Genomic DNA, 20295 nt, shown 5'->3' with positions numbered 1-20295 from the left:
AAATATTGGGAATGGTAGAATAGAACTGAAATCAAATACACAATGCAATGAATTAAAACTGGCTCATTTATCATTCGATGAATAATATACCACGGGCATCCCAAAAGACTGATGCCATAACCTTGCCAGCCGATTTTTTTGTCTTTCCACGCTTGAGAACCGTTTCTTAATATGCAGCCCATCAGGCTGACAATCGATTGGACTCGATTGATTTCACTGATGCACAGCCCAAATTCAATAGTATTTTTACCCCAAAAACCAATTCTTTCTTAACGCACGAAATGCTTTTTGATTCATTTTTGTTGCTTCATCAAAAATGCGATTATTCCTTAACTAATACTTTAATCTAACTAATAGAAACCATATAGATGGTATTAGTAGTACTATCTATGTATCAGCCACAGTAAAACGTAAGCGGGTCCTCTAGTATATGTAAATTTATGATACAAACAACCGTTAGGTAGATAAAACTATTATACTGTAAAGCATAAAAAGTATTGTTGTGCATGAAAAATGAACCTCTCGTTTTCAGACATTTTGATACATATATTGTGTGTGATTGTGTACTTAGCTAACAACCTCTGCTACGCCCACTTCATACGGTAATTTTCCAATCGTGATCACTTTATGCGATTCAATCAGCATTTAACTTCGCCAACTGACGATGCTGTCATCATTAGGGACAACAGAAACGCTATATGTTGGCTCAGGCGAGAAATGATGACGGTGATGGCGACAAACATATTCCTAACTATACATATATAATATATATATGCAATAGAGATATCATACAGATGCATAAGTGATATGAGCTCATCGAACAAACCCGATAATTACTTGAAATATTGCAGTTTAAATTATATTATGGTTGTTAGCAATATTCGAAGCAAAAAATTTATTTTAATTTGAATTTAATTTTTGTATTAGGTATTTAGGTATATACGTAGGTTATATTTTATATTTTGGCAACTCACAACTTTGTCGTCAGCTTGACAATTTTGATGTCATACCTACTCAGAGCGTTTCGATATACGAGGTGTGTTCAAGTATTGCGAATTTTGTGTTTTTTCAAAAATTATTTATTTATTCATGAATATCTATTTTGTCCCCTTCAAAGTAATCCCCATGAGATATTATACACTTGTGCCAACGGTTTTTCCAATCTTTGAAGCACTTCAAATAATCATTTTTTTTATCTTCTTCAGCTCCTCCTTCGATGCCGTCTTTATCTCGTCAAGAGAAGCGTAACGTCGTCCTTTCATAGGCCTCTTCAGTTTAGGCAACAAGAAAAAGTCACAGGGGGCCAGATCTGGGGAATACGGTGGCTGCGGCATCATTAGTGTGTTATTTTTGGCCAAAAAGTCGCGCACAAGCAACGATGTGTGTGAGCAGGAGCGTTATCGTGGTGCAAAAGCCAATTTTTGTTCTTCCACAAATCCGGGCGTTTCTGGCGGATTGCTTCGCGCAAATTGCGCATAATTTGCAGGTAATATTCCTTATTGAGCGTTCTTCCCTGTGGCAAGAACTCATGATGCACCACGCCCCTGCAATCGAAGAAAACTGTCAGTTACGATTCGCGATACTTTTTGAACACACCTCGTACATTGCTTACACAAACTTAATATATTAATCTTGGTCAAAAAACGAAATTAAATCGCTAACACTGTCGCGCTATTATTTTTGACAACTTTCAACCTAGACTATCTCAGCAACTGTGCGTCGATGAACTTAATTAAATTTTTGGCGATGAAGCCCCATCAAGGTCCAGTATTTATCGATGGTGTGGTGAATTCAATCGAGAACGTATATCCCTCCAAGACGAATTTCGTAAAACTCCTACAAAATCAGCTTTGTTCCGGAAACTATTGATGCTGTACGCAAACCAATATTGCAAGATCATTATGTGACCTATTGTAAGATTAAAAGAACAGCATACATTTAAAACCTGAGCTTGTCGCAACCATACCTCTAGGAAAACGAAAAAAACAGTAAATTTTGAATGGTGCGCAACCATTTTTTGTCAGTCGTCTTTCAAGAAATCAGGAAAACCAACTGCAAATTGGTTTAAATACTCCACAGGAATTAAATTTTATACCTGTGCTAATACAAGAGGACTTTATATATGGGCGTGACACGGTCTACGTTTCGGTGAAAAGCCATATTTCAGACCCACTCGACCGATTTCAACCAAATTTGGTATATAATGTAACCTTAAAATTTCGAGGTTTCAGTTCGAAAACAAACAAAATCGGAGTTTAAAACGCTTACTTGCCATATAACCCAATTTTAAATTTCGTCTGATTTTATCAATTTTCAAAGTGCAGATCAAGCACAGAATATATATCGGGATAAAACTTAGCATGAGTAGTGCGCTTAAAGTAGGTCATTTTATGACCGAAAATTTTCCAAATCGGACCAAAACTATTCAAGTCCCCAGATCCATAATATGTGGATCAGTGATCCAATTGCGAAATTTTTCTCGAAAATTATCAGTCAATATATAATATTATATAAATTCGAAGAAATTTTTTTCTAATAATACTTAGTAAGCCTGTATTTCAAAAATGGTTTGAATCGGAGCAATTATTTCTTTAACCCACATATCCATAACAGAAAGATGTTGGAACTTCCAGTTGATATTATTACGCATATATCGGCAAATATGTGAGTTAATTTAATAAACTTAAGGGAGCGGGTTTTTCTAATATAGGTGCATTTTGTGCCTAAAATAAATTAAATCGTGTGAAAGCTTTCCTAAGACCTAAGTATTATATTTGCCTCGCTTTGATCCTGACAAGTTCAAATATATGAAATGTTCAGATACACCCTTAGCCCTTCTTTACTTGTTAAATATAAAATCGTTTAATATCTAAACAACGAACTGATTTCAAAGTGAATGTATTTGGACAATATATATTAAGATATGTTAAACATAAGAAAAATACCATGAAAATGTCTATTACGCACACACTATAATATATAGAAATATATAAGCAACGAGAGCTTGAATATTGTGTGGATATAGGCGTTTTTGAAATACCGATTTGAATTTAAGCTAACGTTTTTTTACAAAGAACCTGCTTATTTGTCGAAACCGGTGATAATGGTTAATGTTTTAATTTCAATCATATTTTGACCAAAATATTTCCAATTAACCCAAAAAATACTGTAATACGAGATATTATCAATCATAATTTTTGCAAATATAATATATTCGAACAACAACTTTGGTATATGTATATTAACAACACATCACGTGTTGTCCATCAATACTCGTAAACGATATTGCACAGACAGCATCATCATCTCCCCCAGCACTAACTGCAGCTTAGTGTTATTGCTGGCCATCCATATCCGTTAAACCGCAGTCTCACCCACAAATACACAGCAAACAACGTAATACAGACCAAAAACCTATTAATTAAAATTAAACTCATTTTACGGCGAATAATCGGCTAACCTTTTCATCGCGAGAAACTTTCCAAATTTCAACACAAAATTCTCAACCCAATCGCTTCAAAATATTTGCCATTTTATTTTTCTTTCCGGCCCACTCCAACGGGTTCATTGAGAAATTAACAACGGCCACCCGCCCGGCGGCTGAACGTGCATTCAAGAAAACCCAGATAAAAAAGAATGAAAAGCCGAAAAAAACATTTTACAACTAAAAAGACACATTGAATTGTGGGTCAGGCCGCGGAAAAGCACTGCGCACGCCGCAGTCGTATAGACTTGTTGTGCGTCGGGGCTGCCGCGCATGCGCAATGTGCAATCAGCGAAAATTGTTATAAATCTAAGCTCGCGATGGCGTAGAAGCACATAAGCTATCGTTTAGAACCGTTAAAATGAAATGTGTGTTAGTGTTTGCTCAAAAAGCGGCATGCTACACATGCACACAAAAACGTTGTAGTGCCGTTGATGTGTGTGTAGCACGTTTCGGCGAGCTGAGGTCCCCACACACCACTCACTAACCCAACTACAAGCCTATCGCGGTCATATCAGCGTGCTGTACGGTGAGCAGCAATTTTGAATTCACTAAATTCAGTAAATTTCTGCTGCTCTTAATGCTACTGCAGCTGCAATTTACCTCTTCTTATACCCGCCCGAAACATTCACTGTTATTTGATTGCAACTCTTATTTCGAGTAGTTGGAATCTTTGGTTTATTTGCAAGTTTTCCTATTTTTGTTTGTAATTCTGTATCACTGCCTATTTGCCACAACTGGTTCCTCTCCTCTGCATCCACACAAAGCAACTCTGCGTTTCACTTAATCGCTGGTGCATCATCTTCGTGACTATTCCATTCATTCCACTGCATTTATTTTCCGAATAACGCTATTTGCTATTTACTTACTTTTGCCACAATCAAAAAGTCGGAGAAATAAATCAAAACGAAATTGAATTAGGAATAGGTTGCATGGCTGCACCAGCTCAGTTCACCTGTAGCAGCATCTATGACTAGTGGTGAAATGCACCTGATACATCGAGCGGTAAACACACTCACACACACATATACTCATCTAACTTACTTATGTATGTAAAGGAAAACGGCAAGCACATGTCTTGACTTTTTTTCTTGCATCAATTCCCTTCGCTTTTCAAAGAGCAGGCAAATGTGGTTTTGAGTTTTATAGCCAGTAGAATATACCAAATATGTAATCTGTATATATTAGTACTGTAGTCTTATATATGGGAATTTGCTGAAAATGCTGTAGTGTTTTCAAAGTGCTCAAAATATTATTTCATATACAAGGAGCTTTCCAAAGTAAGCAGGACTTAAAAAAAAACAGAACAAATGGTTTTTCAGCAAACTCAATTTATTTTATTCAAACTAGTCCTTCTACTTCAATACAGCTTTTTGCTTGGTCCAAAAACATGTCGAACGAGTGTTTTAGCTTCTTGGCCGGTATGGCCGCCAGTATGCCGGTGCAAGCCTTTTGAATGGCCTCTACGTCTGCATAACGTTTTCCTTTCATGGGCAAATGCATTTCTCCAAAAAGGAAAAAGTCGCATGATGCCATATCAGGTGAATACGGGATTTTTGGTCAAATAACACGGGTCAACACAAAATTTGACTTTAACTGTAAAGCAGTAAATTTCCATGTTTTGTGCCAAGAAAAAGTTTGCTTTTTTATTTAGGAAACCACTTTAACGATAGTGGTTTATATATATAATTATTATATAGTATTATTACTATAACATTTACAAAAGCAAACTTTATACGATAAAAGGTATTTTCTTATCGTTTTTGTTCATAATTAATCAGAAAATCATAAAATAAACTTTAGGACAAAGAACGAAAATTTTTTTGTAGAGTCGTATAACCGATCACAAGCGTCGATCGATGAGACGACGCATTATCGTGCAACAAACGCCAACTTTAATCTACGCGATACGGCGCACCAAATGCTTCAAGACTCCAAGGTAATATACCGCATTAACGTTTTGGCCGGGTGGAACAAATTCTTTGTGGACAATACCCTTGGAATCATAAAAACAAATCAGCATTATCTTCACTTTTGACTTCTCCATGCTCGATTTTTTTGGGTTTCGGCTCGTCCGGTGTCTTCTATTTAGCACTCCGGCCTTTCGTTTCGGGATGTTGGAAACACCACGTTTCATCACCAGTCACAATATTGTAAAGGAAGCTTTTGTCCTTTTTGACCGCTTTAATGATATCCTTCGAATGTTGGATTTTGAACTATTTTTGGTCGTCAGTCAATTTGTGCGGAACAAACCGTGCACACATGTTTTGTAAGCCCAAATGTTCGGTCAAAATGCGATAAATCGATGTTTTGGAGATATTTAAATCCATTTCCATGAATTTCAATGATGATTTCGGCTGATTTTTGATGAATTCACGCACAGTTTCGTTGGAATTTCCGGTGATCACGGATTTTAATTGGTTCACATGTTGATCGTCATTTATGTTTTCATGACCACTTTGAAAACGTTGAAACCACTCGTGCACTCTGGTACAGGATAGGCAATCATCGCCATAAGCTTGTTTCATAAATTGAAAGGTTTCGGTAAAAGTTTTACCAATTTTTAAACAGATTTTAGTGTTGGCTCTTTGTTCGAAGCTCATTTTCGCACCGATAATACAAACATACTTGCACTGAAAACGCAAAAACTTCACTTCCAATCAGTTTTCTTGTAACTCCACATATTAAGTGCAATTATGCTCCAACTCCTCAAACTCGTCTAAAAAAAAATTTCTAGATGTGTCTGAGGCATCGATAACATCCACATTTGACTCAATTTTCTGCCTGACTTCTTCAAGTTTTAAAACGAAAGAAAGTCGCAAGGGATCAAATCTGAAAAAATCCGTGGATGGCAGTCGTGAGCGAGCAAGTACCGAGTGAAATTTCGTAACGTGTCGGATCGTCGCACTCGATACGAAACGAATAGAAATTTTATGAAATAACTTCCTCATTGTAGCTCTAAATGGCATTTTCGAATACATTGAAATACGAAACAAAACAAAATAAAAAAGTATTTGAATTGGAATTGAACGTAAATATTCAATATACGTTTATATATAAATTCACTAAATTTAGTTTTAGCATTCAATAAAATGAACCCTAACGTGTTTTTTTATACAAGTTCATCTGATTCAGATGAAAAATAACACTAAATGGCGATAAAGTTCAGGATTCGTGATAAAAGTAATCCCATAGCTTTACCTGAAGCAGCTTAGGAATACTTCTAATTATACCGTTTAACGCAGTATAGATTTTATTACTTTGAATCATTTACAGATTCAGAAAGCGGTTCAGATTCACCAAAGACACATTTCCTTTCATCCTATCGGAAATAAAATTTAACGAACATTTGTGAACCGCAGTACCACCAATGCTTCAATCAGCCGGTGGGCCGGTGGAAAATTCTCAATAATGCATAACCTGCATTACATATTGCATACAATTTAAAAATTCAACATATTTACTTATGTATATCAGATATTTTGTAAATGAAAACAATAATACAGAAATAGATACGGGAATGAGACTGGATTAACTAAAATTGGTCATAAAATTAGAGACCATATTATGCTGTAAATGCTTTAGATAAACATTGAATCAAAGGTTCCAACAACATTTGAATTCATATTTGTTTTAATAGATATATTTTGAATAAAAACAGGAACTTGGAATTAACATATCGTATATATTAGTGTTTGTTTCTGAACTTTTCTCTTTAAAATATCAAGCTCATGAGTTTTAATCTGCAACTCCACAGCTTTTATTTGCATATCTACTTTATGTACCCCTACTTTCATTTGCAGCGATCTCTTCTTTAAAGCAATTAGTTCTCAAGGTTTTAACTTCTACTGCAACGTCTATCCCCGTAGCTTGGAGGAGTTGCTCTTCTGCTAAAATTGAAAGCTTTTCCTCTTACGGACCACCACCCATTTTTGTATTTTATTATTGTTTCAATCATCTATTATTATATTTATTTAATTAATATTATTTACTTGTATTGATCTTACTTTTCGCCAAAATTTAACATCTTTCATTTGATGCAACTTTACTTTGTCCACAAAAAATATTATTTGCTAAGTTCTGATGCTGTAGCATAAAATCACTCATAATTTTTTTTTACGCAAATTTATTTTCTTTACATTTGTCCTTAAATCATTAGTTATAATTATTATACATTTTAAATAAACTCAATAAAAGAAAAATAACTTACATTTTACCTCCGATTATTTTTAACTGATATATTCAAAACTTTTTTTAATTTGTATTATAACGTCTCTCAAAGAGCTAACGAGTGAGCTTTCGATTCTTTCGGACAAACGAGAACACGTTATCGAATGATGAAATTTCAAATTTCGAAAGTGCGTAAACAAAAAAGATACATGAATTTCGCTGTTAACGTGTGCCGCGATTCGAGCCCAGATCACACCTTGCCAACCTGAGCAAAACGTAGCCATCCGCTTTCCATGGAAAGCACTGTCTTCGCTGTCTACTAAACAGGTTTGTCAAAAAAGTCCACCACTTTGACTGCTTCCTTATCCCTGCTCATTTGGATCCGCATTCAAACTTCCCTGTCCGCCAGCCTTCCCATGTGCAATATATCATACAGAATATGTCTAACGCCAATTTCTCTTCAATAACCTAAATACTGGAGTCACCGGTCGATATTTCTCTTTTGAAATTAAGTTTGTAAATTTTGTTATGATCGGATCCCCTCCCGAGCATATTGCTCCTTATGCATGTAGTATATAGTTGCTATTTACAAAATTTCTAGTATTTTTTTTTTTTGAGAAAATCACAGAAACTTCAAATTGAAGAGAAATGTTTATTATCACACAAAAGAACATTATTTGGCATTAATTTTTAATCTCTTGCACATGCTGGTCGCGGCTACGTCTCAGTTGATCCATTCGTTGTGTTCAATTTTTGATGACTCGTTCAAGCTTTTCGACTGGTAACTGGCGAATGACACGCATATTATTTTGCTCCAAGGTTTGAATCGAATCAGAGTTGTCCACATAGACTTTAGACTTTTGTTTGTTTACACACCCTTTGAGCCAGAAGTGGGCCTCATGGCTGAAAAAATTTGGCTCGAAAACTTTGAATTGTTGTTCCCTACGTCAGTCCAAGTTGCTTCAAACGGCACCGAATCGACTCTCCGCGGTATTACTCTCGTATAAAGTATCAGTCACGGCTGCTATATTTTCTACACCACGTGCTGGACGAGGTCTATTCGAACATTATCCAATGATGAATGCTGGGTCTCAAGATGGGTGATGGTGTTGCGAATAGTATGCTCAGTTGGTCGATTATGCTGACCATGAGTTGAGCGAAGCGTGCGACACACATTTATTAGCTTAAGTGAGGCAAAACAAAACCTTTCCTCTATCACCTCACCTTTTTGCTCTTAATGTTCTCATATCAAAACCGCTCTACCGTACTGTGCTGCCTTACTTCCCCTCTGCACCTCTCTTCCCGAATAACTAAATAGCCGTCTTGCTGCATAATATGTGATTAAGGCATTGTATTTAGTTAGTGACTTGAATTTTTATTTATTTACGTAGTGTTTCTTTTGGGTCCCTCGAAAATAGTTCCTTAGTGTTGTGCACATAAATGACAGCTGAATTTACTATTGTTTGTTTCATCTACAGCATCAGGTTGTCTAAAATCTCTTTTGTCAAGTTCTAAATAAGTGATTATCAGCTCGTCACTTTATTAAGCAATCGAAATTTTACTCACTCTCAATTTTGTTCCGGAGTTTCTTATTTATTGCTTTCCCATCTTTTCGATTACTTTATTTATTAGATGAAATCAATGAATCCTCAGCAGTCTAACACCAATGATACTGAAGTTACGACTATTAAGATTTTATAAATGTTGAATTCGACTCATATATACTCGCAGTACCAACTAACGAATTAGCTACAGATGGATTCCGTAACCGTTGATAACCAAGTAATTTCCTCTATAAATTCAAATATGTACATATATATAAACTGGCGTAGTTTATTTTTGGTGAATGTTCAGAAATTTTCGGGCCAATCATAGATTTATTCCATTTGTAATCAAAAGACTACGGGAAGTCCACCAGGGTGGCGCAAAAGTAATCCTCATATCAGAAGATGCCATAAATTTTGCAATTGACCTCTAATGTCAGTTCTGTTTTGACATTTGTGTAGTAAATACATGCGAAATACACGCAAATAAACAATGGTACGCCACACTGCTCCAGAACGCGGATTATTGGTGACTATTTATTTGACCAATAATCGGTCGACTACTTTGGCACTTTGTGAATTTCGTCGCAGATTTCCTGGCCGTCCGACGACTACTGGTGAAACACTGCGACGTTTAGCCGCTCGCCTCGAAGAGACTGGCACAACACAAGATGCTGCTTGGCGTAGCAGACCTCGGAGTAGCCGTTCTGCAGAGAATATTGCTGCTGCTACCGAGGATATCATGGAAGCGCCGTCGACATCGACAAGACGACGTGTCACACAATTGGGTATCAGTCGACGGTGTTTACAGTGAATTTTGGTACAAGATTTGAAGATGTTTCCGTACAAAGTCCAGACGGTGCATCAGCTGTTAGCTCCTGCCGCATCTAACATACGTTCAAGCCATCCTTAACCACCAAAAAGAGGAAGACGATTTTTAATCAAAAATAACCATGAATGATCAAAGTCACTGTATGGTGTGCTGTTTTCGCTGGAGGAGTTATCGGAAGGTTATTTTGAGTAACTAATAGTGAATAGTGAAAGAATCAAGTGGAATTGAAAATTGTGCCGTATGAGAGATAGGCGCGGTTGTAATCCGATTTCGCTCTGTAACATAAGAATTATGTGATTTTACGTAAATATGGCCGGTGCTACCCCCATAGTTCAGTTTTTACCCCGGCTCCTATAAAACCCTCTCATAACACCTCAGATGTAAAATTTTATGTCTCTGTCGTTTTTAATTATTAATTGATCTTTTAGTAGTTGTAAACAGCACCGTTATATGGATAGTGAATGGAGTTATCTTCCAAGCTCAATAATTTATACAATATCGGTAGGGTACTTAAGGGACTAATTGAATGAATTTGACTATTGCAGCTTTAATGGTCTAGGAGATATGTATGCACAATAAATGTATTAAAGTGCGCGAACACTTTTTAAAAAAAAAAAACGCATAAAATTTGCAAAATCTCATCGGTTCTTTATTTGAAACGTTAGATTGGTTCATGACATTTACTTTTTGAAGATAATTTCATTTAAATGTTGACCGCGGCTGCGTCTTAGGTGGTCCATTCGGAAAGTCCAATTTTGGGCAACTTTTTCGAGCATTTCGGCCGGAATAGCCCGAATTTCTTCGGAAATGTTGTCTTCCAAAGCTGGAATAGTTGCTGGCTTATTTCTGTAGACTTTAGACTTGACGTAGCCCCACAAAAAATAGTCTAAAGGCGTTAAATCGCATGATCTTGGTGGCCAACTTACGGGTCCATTTCTTGAGATGAATTGTTGTCCGAAGTTTTCCCTCAAAATGGTCATAGAATCGCGAGCTGTGTGGCATGTAGCGCCATCTTGTTGAAACCACATGTCAACCAAGTTCAGTTCTTCCATTTTTGGCAACAAAAAGTTTGTTAGCATCGAACGATAGCGATCGCCATTCACCGTAACGTTGCGTCCAACAGCATCTTTGAAAAAATACGGTCCAATGATTCCACCAGCGTACAAACCACACCAAACAGTGCATTTTTCGGGATGCATGGGCAGTTCTTGAACGGCTTCTGGTTGCTCTTCACCCCAAATGCGGCAATTTTGCTTATTTACGTAGCCATTCAACCAGAAATGAGCCTCATCGCTGAACAAAATTTGTCGATAAAACACATTTCGAACCGAACACTGATTTTGGTAATAAATTCAATGATTTGCAAGCGTTGCTCGTTAGTCAGTCTATTCATGATGAAATGGCAAAGTGAATGGAGCATCTTTCTCTTTGACACCATGTACGTGATCTAATATTAATGCATGACTAATCCTAACCTCAAATCTAGGAGATATGTATGCACAATAAATGTATTAAAGTGCGCGAACACTACCAATTTACTACCACTTCATAGATTTTCCTTTAAGGGGTTATATTCAGTCAGAATTTTCAAAAATCGTTTTTTTATAACATAATATTTTCTTAATGTTAGTATATTGAATATATTTTTTTATCGTTCCGATGAATATTATCGAAGTTACACGCAAATTTAAGAAGGCAGAGTGCTCGGAAGTGCATTCCAAACTTTAAACTCGTATTTCTCAAAATAATGTCTTCAAAGTCGGTGACTACCATTACTCGAAAATGGCTAAACCGAGTTAGTCTCAAATTTTAACACGAGCTTCTAAATAGTGCAGACCGCTAACGTGTCTGCGTTGAGAACTCACAATCGTCTGCTGCAAAAAATGAAGACAAATTGAATTAAGTAAATGATGTACGAAGCTGTAATACAATCGGATGTCATTTACTATTATAACAACAAATAAATGCGATATATTTAAAACACAAATAACGCCTTAGAGAACAAAAAAAGCTGACTGAGCGGACTGAATAATTAAAAACGTGGATCAATTTCTGGCAAATCGAAACGTCGCCAATTGAGGAGCTGCCGGATAGTTAAAAGCGACACACGGTTGTAATTCGCGTGTGCGGCAGCAGCAACAGTGACATTTGTCAGCATTAACAAGCAGAGCAACCAGCCGCTTACAACGGTAACTGCGGTGAATACGAGAATTCTGACATTGGCGCACAAGTTCCTTGCTGCTCCGCAAAAAAAACACTGCAACAAGAGCGGCAACCCAGGCGCAATAGTGCAACTGTTGTTGTAGCTGCGCGGGCGCAATGCCATACGTTCTTGCCAGCCCAATTGGGATATTTTTTCCATCAATTTTCTTAGTTGTTTCACGTTGTACGCCTGGACACCAGCACCGAGGGCTCAGCGCAGAGCCAGACAGCCTGCGATAGTTGCCGATAAGACCAAGCATGCTAGCAAAAGCAGGAACGAGCGGCCACACGATAGCACGATTTGTGGGCTGCCGTCGAGCAGTTGCCATGGTTGCTGCCGTGGTGCGGTCAGGCGGTGACAACAGACAGCAGGTACCTTTCGGCTACTGAACTATCGGCTACCGACTACCAGCGACAACATGAAATCATTCCAATCGCTCCCGCTGTTCGCACAAACAACAGCACTTTTTCTTCTACTGATGTTGTTATTGTTGTTGCTGCATTTTTTGCTCTATGTACAAGTGACTGATTTTTTTCGATTGACTGCAACATAAAAGTGTTGCTTTTTTCGCACAGCAACCGCAGGTTCTCTTATGCCATAGAAATTTTTTCCCGCACATCGCCGACTTCATTATTTGTCAGTAGCGATTTTACTGTCCACACATCGTCGGCATATCCGTTGCTGACATAGCTGGACGGTTACCGCCGTTTTTTACTGCTTTCCGCAATTTTCGTTGCATGTTACGACTGTAGACGCGTTGATAACATTAAATCATCTTCAAAGCCAAACAAACTGCATATTTATGTAGGGAAGTTGATTCGAGGAGCCGCGAAACAATGCGAATGATGAACCTTAAACGAGGCAGAAAGCAGCAAGCAAAAGTTACACGTTGGCAGGGCAAAGGAAGTGTAGAGTCATCATTTTCTCAGTGGCAGCTACAAGCGCAGCAGCAATAACAACAACAAACAGCATTAACAACAGCAATCAACAATTGCTGTAATCAATATTACATGTTTTTATTACAACTCAAATTATACACATATTTCTCTATGTACATACATATGTATGCACGTACATTTATTTATATAAGGCTGTACATTTACGTACCTCTATGTACACAAAACTTGCTCCTTTTTGTTCATGCGAGCAAGTGCTTGCAACGACATATACCCTTTAAACACCTGTATGTTGAAACAGCATAAGTCGACTTAAGAGAAATTTGTACAAATTAATAAGAAATTTAACTCCAGTTAAGTGGGATTAAGCTATTTCAAAATAATTATAAACCAATTATGAACTCTTGCCAATTGTCAGGATCAAACCTGTAAACGACAATTCAGATATTAGTTATATGTGGTCTAGAGCAAGTTTTCGCTCGTTTTTATTTAAGCACAAAGATACAGTGTTATTGGAAAACTGCTCTCAATTTCGGAGTATCGAAAATCTTCCTATCAGGTATATGAGAGCTGAGAGTATTTTCGATGCAATTCAATCCACTTTTGTTGTCCAGGCATACTATCTTAAAACACTAACTGACCCCGCAGGTGTTGTGCTGCGTGAAATTATGTGTTTTGAAATGAAAAGAAAGTTGAATTTATATTGTGTTGCATATTATTTATCTGCTATTTTTCTACATTTTTTTCAGTGTAGCGCAGCTTGATTGACAACATTTTTTGGTTTCTGTTCCGGTGCGTAAAGGTACAGAGAGGATGGTTTTCCAACTTGTGAACACGCCACATACATATATGTGTGAAAAACATGGCATTCCCAGATTTATGCCACACTTTTGTAGCGACTGTCCTTGTGTCCTGTAGATTGTCATCGCAAATGCTATTTTCGCTGGAAACTGAATACGTGTGAACTGAAATGGGAAATCGTTAGAACTCAAAGGAATTCGTAAAATCAAGCATTCTGCCCCCTTGTATTCGATAGGTGCGTCACAATCAGTCGGGTTAAATTACACAGTTTCGGCGCATGCAGATTACGAAATATAATGATGACAGGTCCAACTTTGAGACGCACAGGATGCGGTGGCATACCAAGCCTCTCAAGAATTTAGAAATTCCACTGGATAATTCACGGCGTCGTCTTCATTGTCAAGACGTTCGATAGATTTGTATGAGCGCAATTCTCACGGAATTTGACTTTGAATCTTCCAGTTTAAGTCATTAACATCGGTATTTTTGGCAGCTAACATTGCGCCTGCTCTTAAGGAATCTTAGTTACGATAATTTGGCCAATGTCCGATCATTCGTCATGAATTCATCTTTCGCGAATTGATAAACGGTGGATGGCATTGATATCAAATCACCGGAAGTGACCCATTTCCAATTTCTAGCGAAGACGATGTAAAATGTCTTCGGCAATATCATTTTTGTTCGTATCCTATAATTGACGCTGTAGGCTGATATTTCGAAAGGATTATCGAGAAAAATGTGCGAGCTTCATTTCCAGCAATTGTAATTGCTGGCTTACTTCTCGAAAACTTGCACACACCCTACCATTCACAGTACGCAATGACTCTAATGAAGTTGAACCGCGTATATTAATCAATAGCAACCGAAGGTAGAAACAATCGTTGTTTTTCGGGTGGATTGTGTTAATTCGTGTTAATGCACTAGTTGATAAAACACCTGGATATCCATCTACTGGTTGATGGCTTGCTTTCAGCGTAACTATTTCTTCGACGATGCATTCATGTATAATATCAATTTTCCGAGTACAGCAACGTTCTCGCAAACGGATCACTGACGCAAATTGACAAAAAACTCGATAATGTCGATTTTTTTATTGTCGTTGGCTGTAATGTATTCTCTGGGTTGAAATACACTCTTTGGTCATTTCTCCAAATTAACTGCGAGACGCACAACAGTCGGAAAACGTTCATGAATTGACAAAGTAAATATCCTACAAAGCGCTTTATTGCAGTCCACGTATCGACCGTATCGTATTGCTTCCTTTGGTGACGTACTTACAAACGCATTATATAGATTTCACCAAACTGCAATATTCAACATTGATATGAGTTTTGAATGTGAATTAGACAATAATGGTGAATATGGTATCCATGTGTTGTTAACTTCGATATTCACTCCTCTAAATTTAATGCTGAATGTTCTGCCAATGTCATCTGGTGAGCGACGATGATACAGTGGATATCTATCAAAGCAGGTGGATAGTGTTTTGTGCACTTATTGTCAGACATACAAACCGAAGTGGGATTGTGGTGTCCGCAAGGTCCATGAACCATATTGGTTTTCACCACTTCGTATAATTCTGGATCTATCTCTAGATCAGGAATTTCCGCAGAAATGATTTCGTCAATTTGATCTGCTGTAACCACCAGCCATTATCCAAAGAACAATGTGTGCGTGCGGCATCCTTTGCCACTCAACATCCAGCATTTTTAACAGAGCGCAATCTGTTGAATACTTACTCAATCCAATCAACAATTAGCGTCATCCGTTAGAATCTTTTGGAGCTAACAAATAATTCTGACTGTCAAATAATATACAAATAATTTGCAATAATATATTATTGCGATTATAAATTGAGATGTAAGCAATCCTGTCTCTCAAGTTGGATCAAATTACACACGGTGTGCAATCACATTTAAAATCGGTTTAGTAGTTTAGGCGTCCATCGCGGACAAACAACGTGACACGCGATTTTTATATATAAACATAAGATAATTCTCTCCGAATTTTGATAATATATCTCACTGATAAACCGATATTTTCAATAAACAGTTCGTCTTGAATAGTTTTAGTCCGATTTGGAGATTTTGGACATACTGAAAAGTGAAAGTATGAAAGTAGGACTGGTTTTGTCTGATTTCGCCATTTTGTAGGAGTGTCTTGTACACGTTTGTACATATGTTTTCGGTTAATGGCGATTTGTGGGCGCGGCAGTGGTCCGATTAAGCCCATCTACGAACTCGAAATTTTTTTGCAAGGACGACCGGACGGAAAGCCAGAGAGTCAACCGGATTTCAAATTTTTTCGTCATCGTGATCATTTATATATATATGTATAACCCTATATCTATCTCTATTAATTTTAGATGATACGTATAACCGTTAGGTGAATAAACTATAATAATCTGTAGCAACTGGTTGCAAGAGTATAAAAATAAGAAGAATTTGTTCATAATTTGATAATTCTTTATTTATTTACTTTATTCCTCAAAATCTATGTCGGAGACGAAAGTAATCCACCTTGGCCCCATTACACTTGTGCCAACGTTTTTTTTTTTCAATCCTCGAAACATTTAATAAGGTCAATTTCCGGAATAGCCTTCAATGTGCGAAGCGGTTCACGTTTAATGACTTCAATTGACTTAAAAGGGCGGTCACTGAATAGCCACACGGAGCTAAACAAGGTAAATACGATGAATCAATGGATTATGAGACGGTGGATTATCGTGGTACAAAAATGAAGAGTTGTTGACCAATAATTCCGGCCTCATTTTACAAATATCTTTGCACAAACTACGCTTAACACCCAAATAGTATTCCTTGTTGACAGTTTGGCCGTCGAAAGGAATTCGGAGTGTATCTTATCTCGATAATCGAAGAAAACTGTCAACGTAACCTTAATTTTTAATCTGCTTTGAAATGTTTACCACGATATTCAGCCGATTGATCGTCTGTTTCCGGCTCTTACGAATAGATCCAAGTCCCATTACCAGTAATATTACGTTTCAATACAAAATGGTAGTCGGAAAGCATTCACGGATCATAACGCGATGCCATTATTTTATAACGTGGTGAACATCAATTGATGTTGATGGCTGTCTGAGCGATATTTCGACAAATGAGTTTTCGCGCGAAAATTAAATTAAAAAGTCTAACTATTTTTTCCCACAGTAGAAAACATAGGAAAATTTTAAAATTTTATTTTGGACGTATTCGACGTTAAAGAGGCCAACAATGTTAGTTTTACGTGAACTCGATTTTGGTAATTTCAAGGTTCTGTAAATGAAATGAAGCATTTTTAACAGCTTATCACAATAACACTAAGTCCAAGGAATAGGACAGCGGTTCGATAATAATTATGTGCTGTAAATATACTCGTAATAACTAAAAAAGAGTTGACCAAAAACAACTTCCATTTTAAAACGGCGATAAGAAAGAAAATATTTTTTAGAAACAAAGATTTCTAGTTCTGTAGTTTTATTGTAAAACTTTCATTGTAAATACAGAAATAGAAATCTTAATTTCTAAGCGGCAGCCAAAATTGATTTGTTGTTTCTTCATTCCTCTTCTCTTGTCCAAAAACATGCATTAAAAAGCAATAACAAAGTTATCGATTTAAATTGATACAAAAAGTAGCGAGAGTTTGTTGCCAATATGAACAATTATTCTACTCACTACTCTTTAACACGCGGCGATCGCAGATATCGTAATTTTATAAATAAAAAAACAATAGTCTCTGTGGAATACAATCCTTTGGTTTTCAAGAGAGATTTAAGCCGTTAGTCATCTTACTAAGATCGATTAAAATCGTTTAAATTCGTAAAAAACTGGGCCAGCAAAATTATATTAAAAACTCTTATTTTTTGTCACTTAGGAGGTCATATCAAGATCAGTAATATCTCTTGACGACAGCAGTCTCCATATATTACAGTAAAATTTTTTGAGCAAAACGATTTAATTGATTTTCTAGCAAATTTTAAAAAATTAAGGTGTAGAAAGTATGTTCAAGAATTTAACTAAATTTAATGGTAGTAATAACTATTTGAACTATTTTTTAAGGATAAAGTAAATTATATATTTCTGTGTATGTATATCATTAGAAAAATAATAAAAAAATCCTTAGGTCCAATTACGATAATATTATTGAAGTTATACTTCTTATACGAGTTCGGAAAAGGTTGCGATAGATTCAGGAGCATGGAGTACATATCAAAGAAACCTATGAAAATATCAAAAATCTACTACAAAAAATTCAGTATGCTAAACATTCTTGGAAAATTTGTTCTGATTTAAAAGTAGTTGGGATGTTACTAGGTATGCAAGCTGGTTACACAAAATTTTGCTGTTTTATGTGCGAATGGGATAGCAGAGCTCGAAGTAAACACTATATCCAAAAAGAGTGGCCAAAAAGAACAGACTATGTACCTAATCAGAAAAGTGTGTCTTAATGAAAAATTTTTTAAAAGCAATGGATAAAACGGGAGAAGGTTTTCAATACCTTAAAAGTATATTTCCGAGACTTAGTGATGCGAAATTAAAAGAAGGGATTTTTGTGGGGCCAGACATACGACGAGTTATGAAGGATCAAAACTTTGTCTCTAAACTAAATACGCTAGAAAAAAAAGCATGGCTTTCATTTGTTGAGGTTGTAAAAAATTTTTTGGGTAACACCAAATCACCCGATTATGAAGAACTCATATCAAGCCTATTGACGGATTTTCAGGCTTTAGGGTGTAACATGTCCCTGAAAATACATTTCCTACATTCGCACTTGGATTTCTTTCCTCCCAATTTAGGTGCAGTCAGTGATGAACATGGGGAGAGATTTCACCAAGACATATTGAGTATGGAGAAAAGGTATCAAGGCAAATGGACTCCTAGCATGCTGGCAGACTATTGCTGAATATGTTTACGTGGTAATCCTGACTACCAATACAGCAGAAGTTCAAAAAAGTACAAGAAAATATAAATTGAGGGATAAAAATTTGTAATATTCAATATATTTTTTGCAAAAACTTTACTTTTATTTTTCTCTTAACCTGGACCTAGCAATTTTTTTTTATATTCAAATTATATATGTACCTTATCAAAGCAACATAAAAAAACAAGTTTGGTTTCAGAGCAGAAAAAAAATGTCAAAATTGTCGGCTAGTGTATTATTTGAACTATTTTTTAAGGATAAAGTAAATTATTATTAACTATGTTAAGCAATGTACGTAGTAAGTAAAGTCTATCAGCATAGACCCTTTTTAAAGTGGAGTAGCTAAAGGTATAACTTTATATGACCAATTGTAGGCTTAAATATTAATAACTCGCCATTCTTATAATTTCTCCACAATAAAAAGCAAATTATTGCTTCCTTAGGTATGTACATAAGGTTTGGGTGGGAATTTCAACCTATTTTGAAGAGATGATAAATTCATTATAGTATAACACAATTATTTATATAGTTCCGAATTCGTAACTTTATGATATGATAATATTTCTATACTCGTATTAGTAAGTTTCTAAATGATTGCGTGACATTTCTAGATTTAGTTACTCAGTTTTGAAGTTTTAATATTTTTCAATGTTAAAAAGTTAAGATGGCGTTCAACAGGAGGATTCTAGGAAAAAATTATGAACCATTGTAAAAATTCCTCAAACACTCAACTGACTTGTGCCCCATAGTGAAATCAGGAAAATCTAATGAAAACTTTGAAGATTGTTCATTATTTTTTCCAAGTGTATCGATAGATACAAATACTACATACTTAAAATGTATTTTTTTTATTTTCAACCAGAAAGCTCAGCATTACCGTGCTATTCATCTATTCCCGAATCGAGTGCTTTCGCTAATAGAGTAGGAGTTGATGCTTTGTACTCTGTTCAATCTTGCTACTCTTGATGTTTCTGCTTCTGTTCCACTCGTCCTTGAAATTCAATTGCTACTAAGCTACTAAGTTGCAGTTATTTAATGTTGCCAAACATCAACAGCGCATCGTTGAGCGATCATCGTGCTTGTCGCTGTTCACTCAGATGCGCGTTTGTGTTAATATAGAGCGTCGTTGTAACTGATATCTGACCCTTCAGCGCAGGTCCATCAAAATACCGGTTGCAATAAAAACTACAATTCGAAAATATTTGCAGACACCCTGTTGTGTCAGATTTCTTTGGTTGTTCTGTGTAAATCAATCAACTCAAAAGGTAAGCGGCGCAGCTCTCTGTCCAAAACAAGCATGTTACTCTTCGCCAGTGTCTTTTGTTCGTTCGCTCCAATCTGCGCGTTTTCACTGTGATTTTTTAGCTATTTCATTTTTAACATCATTAAAATGTTTCTTAGGATACTGATTACATATGTACGTTCGACTGTTTTCATGCGGAGTT

The 20295-nt window shown here is 36.4% G+C and overlaps 1 long non-coding RNA gene across 1 annotated transcript in view; it reads right to left on the bottom strand.

Moving 5' to 3' along the window:
* Positions 1–11395, bottom strand: part of LOC125775781 (uncharacterized) — a 218036-nt gene extending 206641 nt beyond the window's left edge. The window contains exon 1 of the long non-coding RNA XR_007421380.1: positions 10630–11395. This is a non-coding gene — a long non-coding RNA (uncharacterized LOC125775781). The remainder of the gene's footprint in view (positions 1–10629) is intronic.
* Between the last annotated feature and the right edge of the window lie 8900 nt (positions 11396–20295).

Source organism: Bactrocera dorsalis, chromosome 1 (genome assembly GCF_023373825.1).
Source record: "Bactrocera dorsalis isolate Fly_Bdor chromosome 1, ASM2337382v1, whole genome shotgun sequence".
In the NCBI taxonomy this organism is placed as follows: domain Eukaryota; kingdom Metazoa; phylum Arthropoda; class Insecta; order Diptera; family Tephritidae; genus Bactrocera; species Bactrocera dorsalis.
This window is presented reverse-complemented; position numbering and strand designations above follow the sequence as displayed.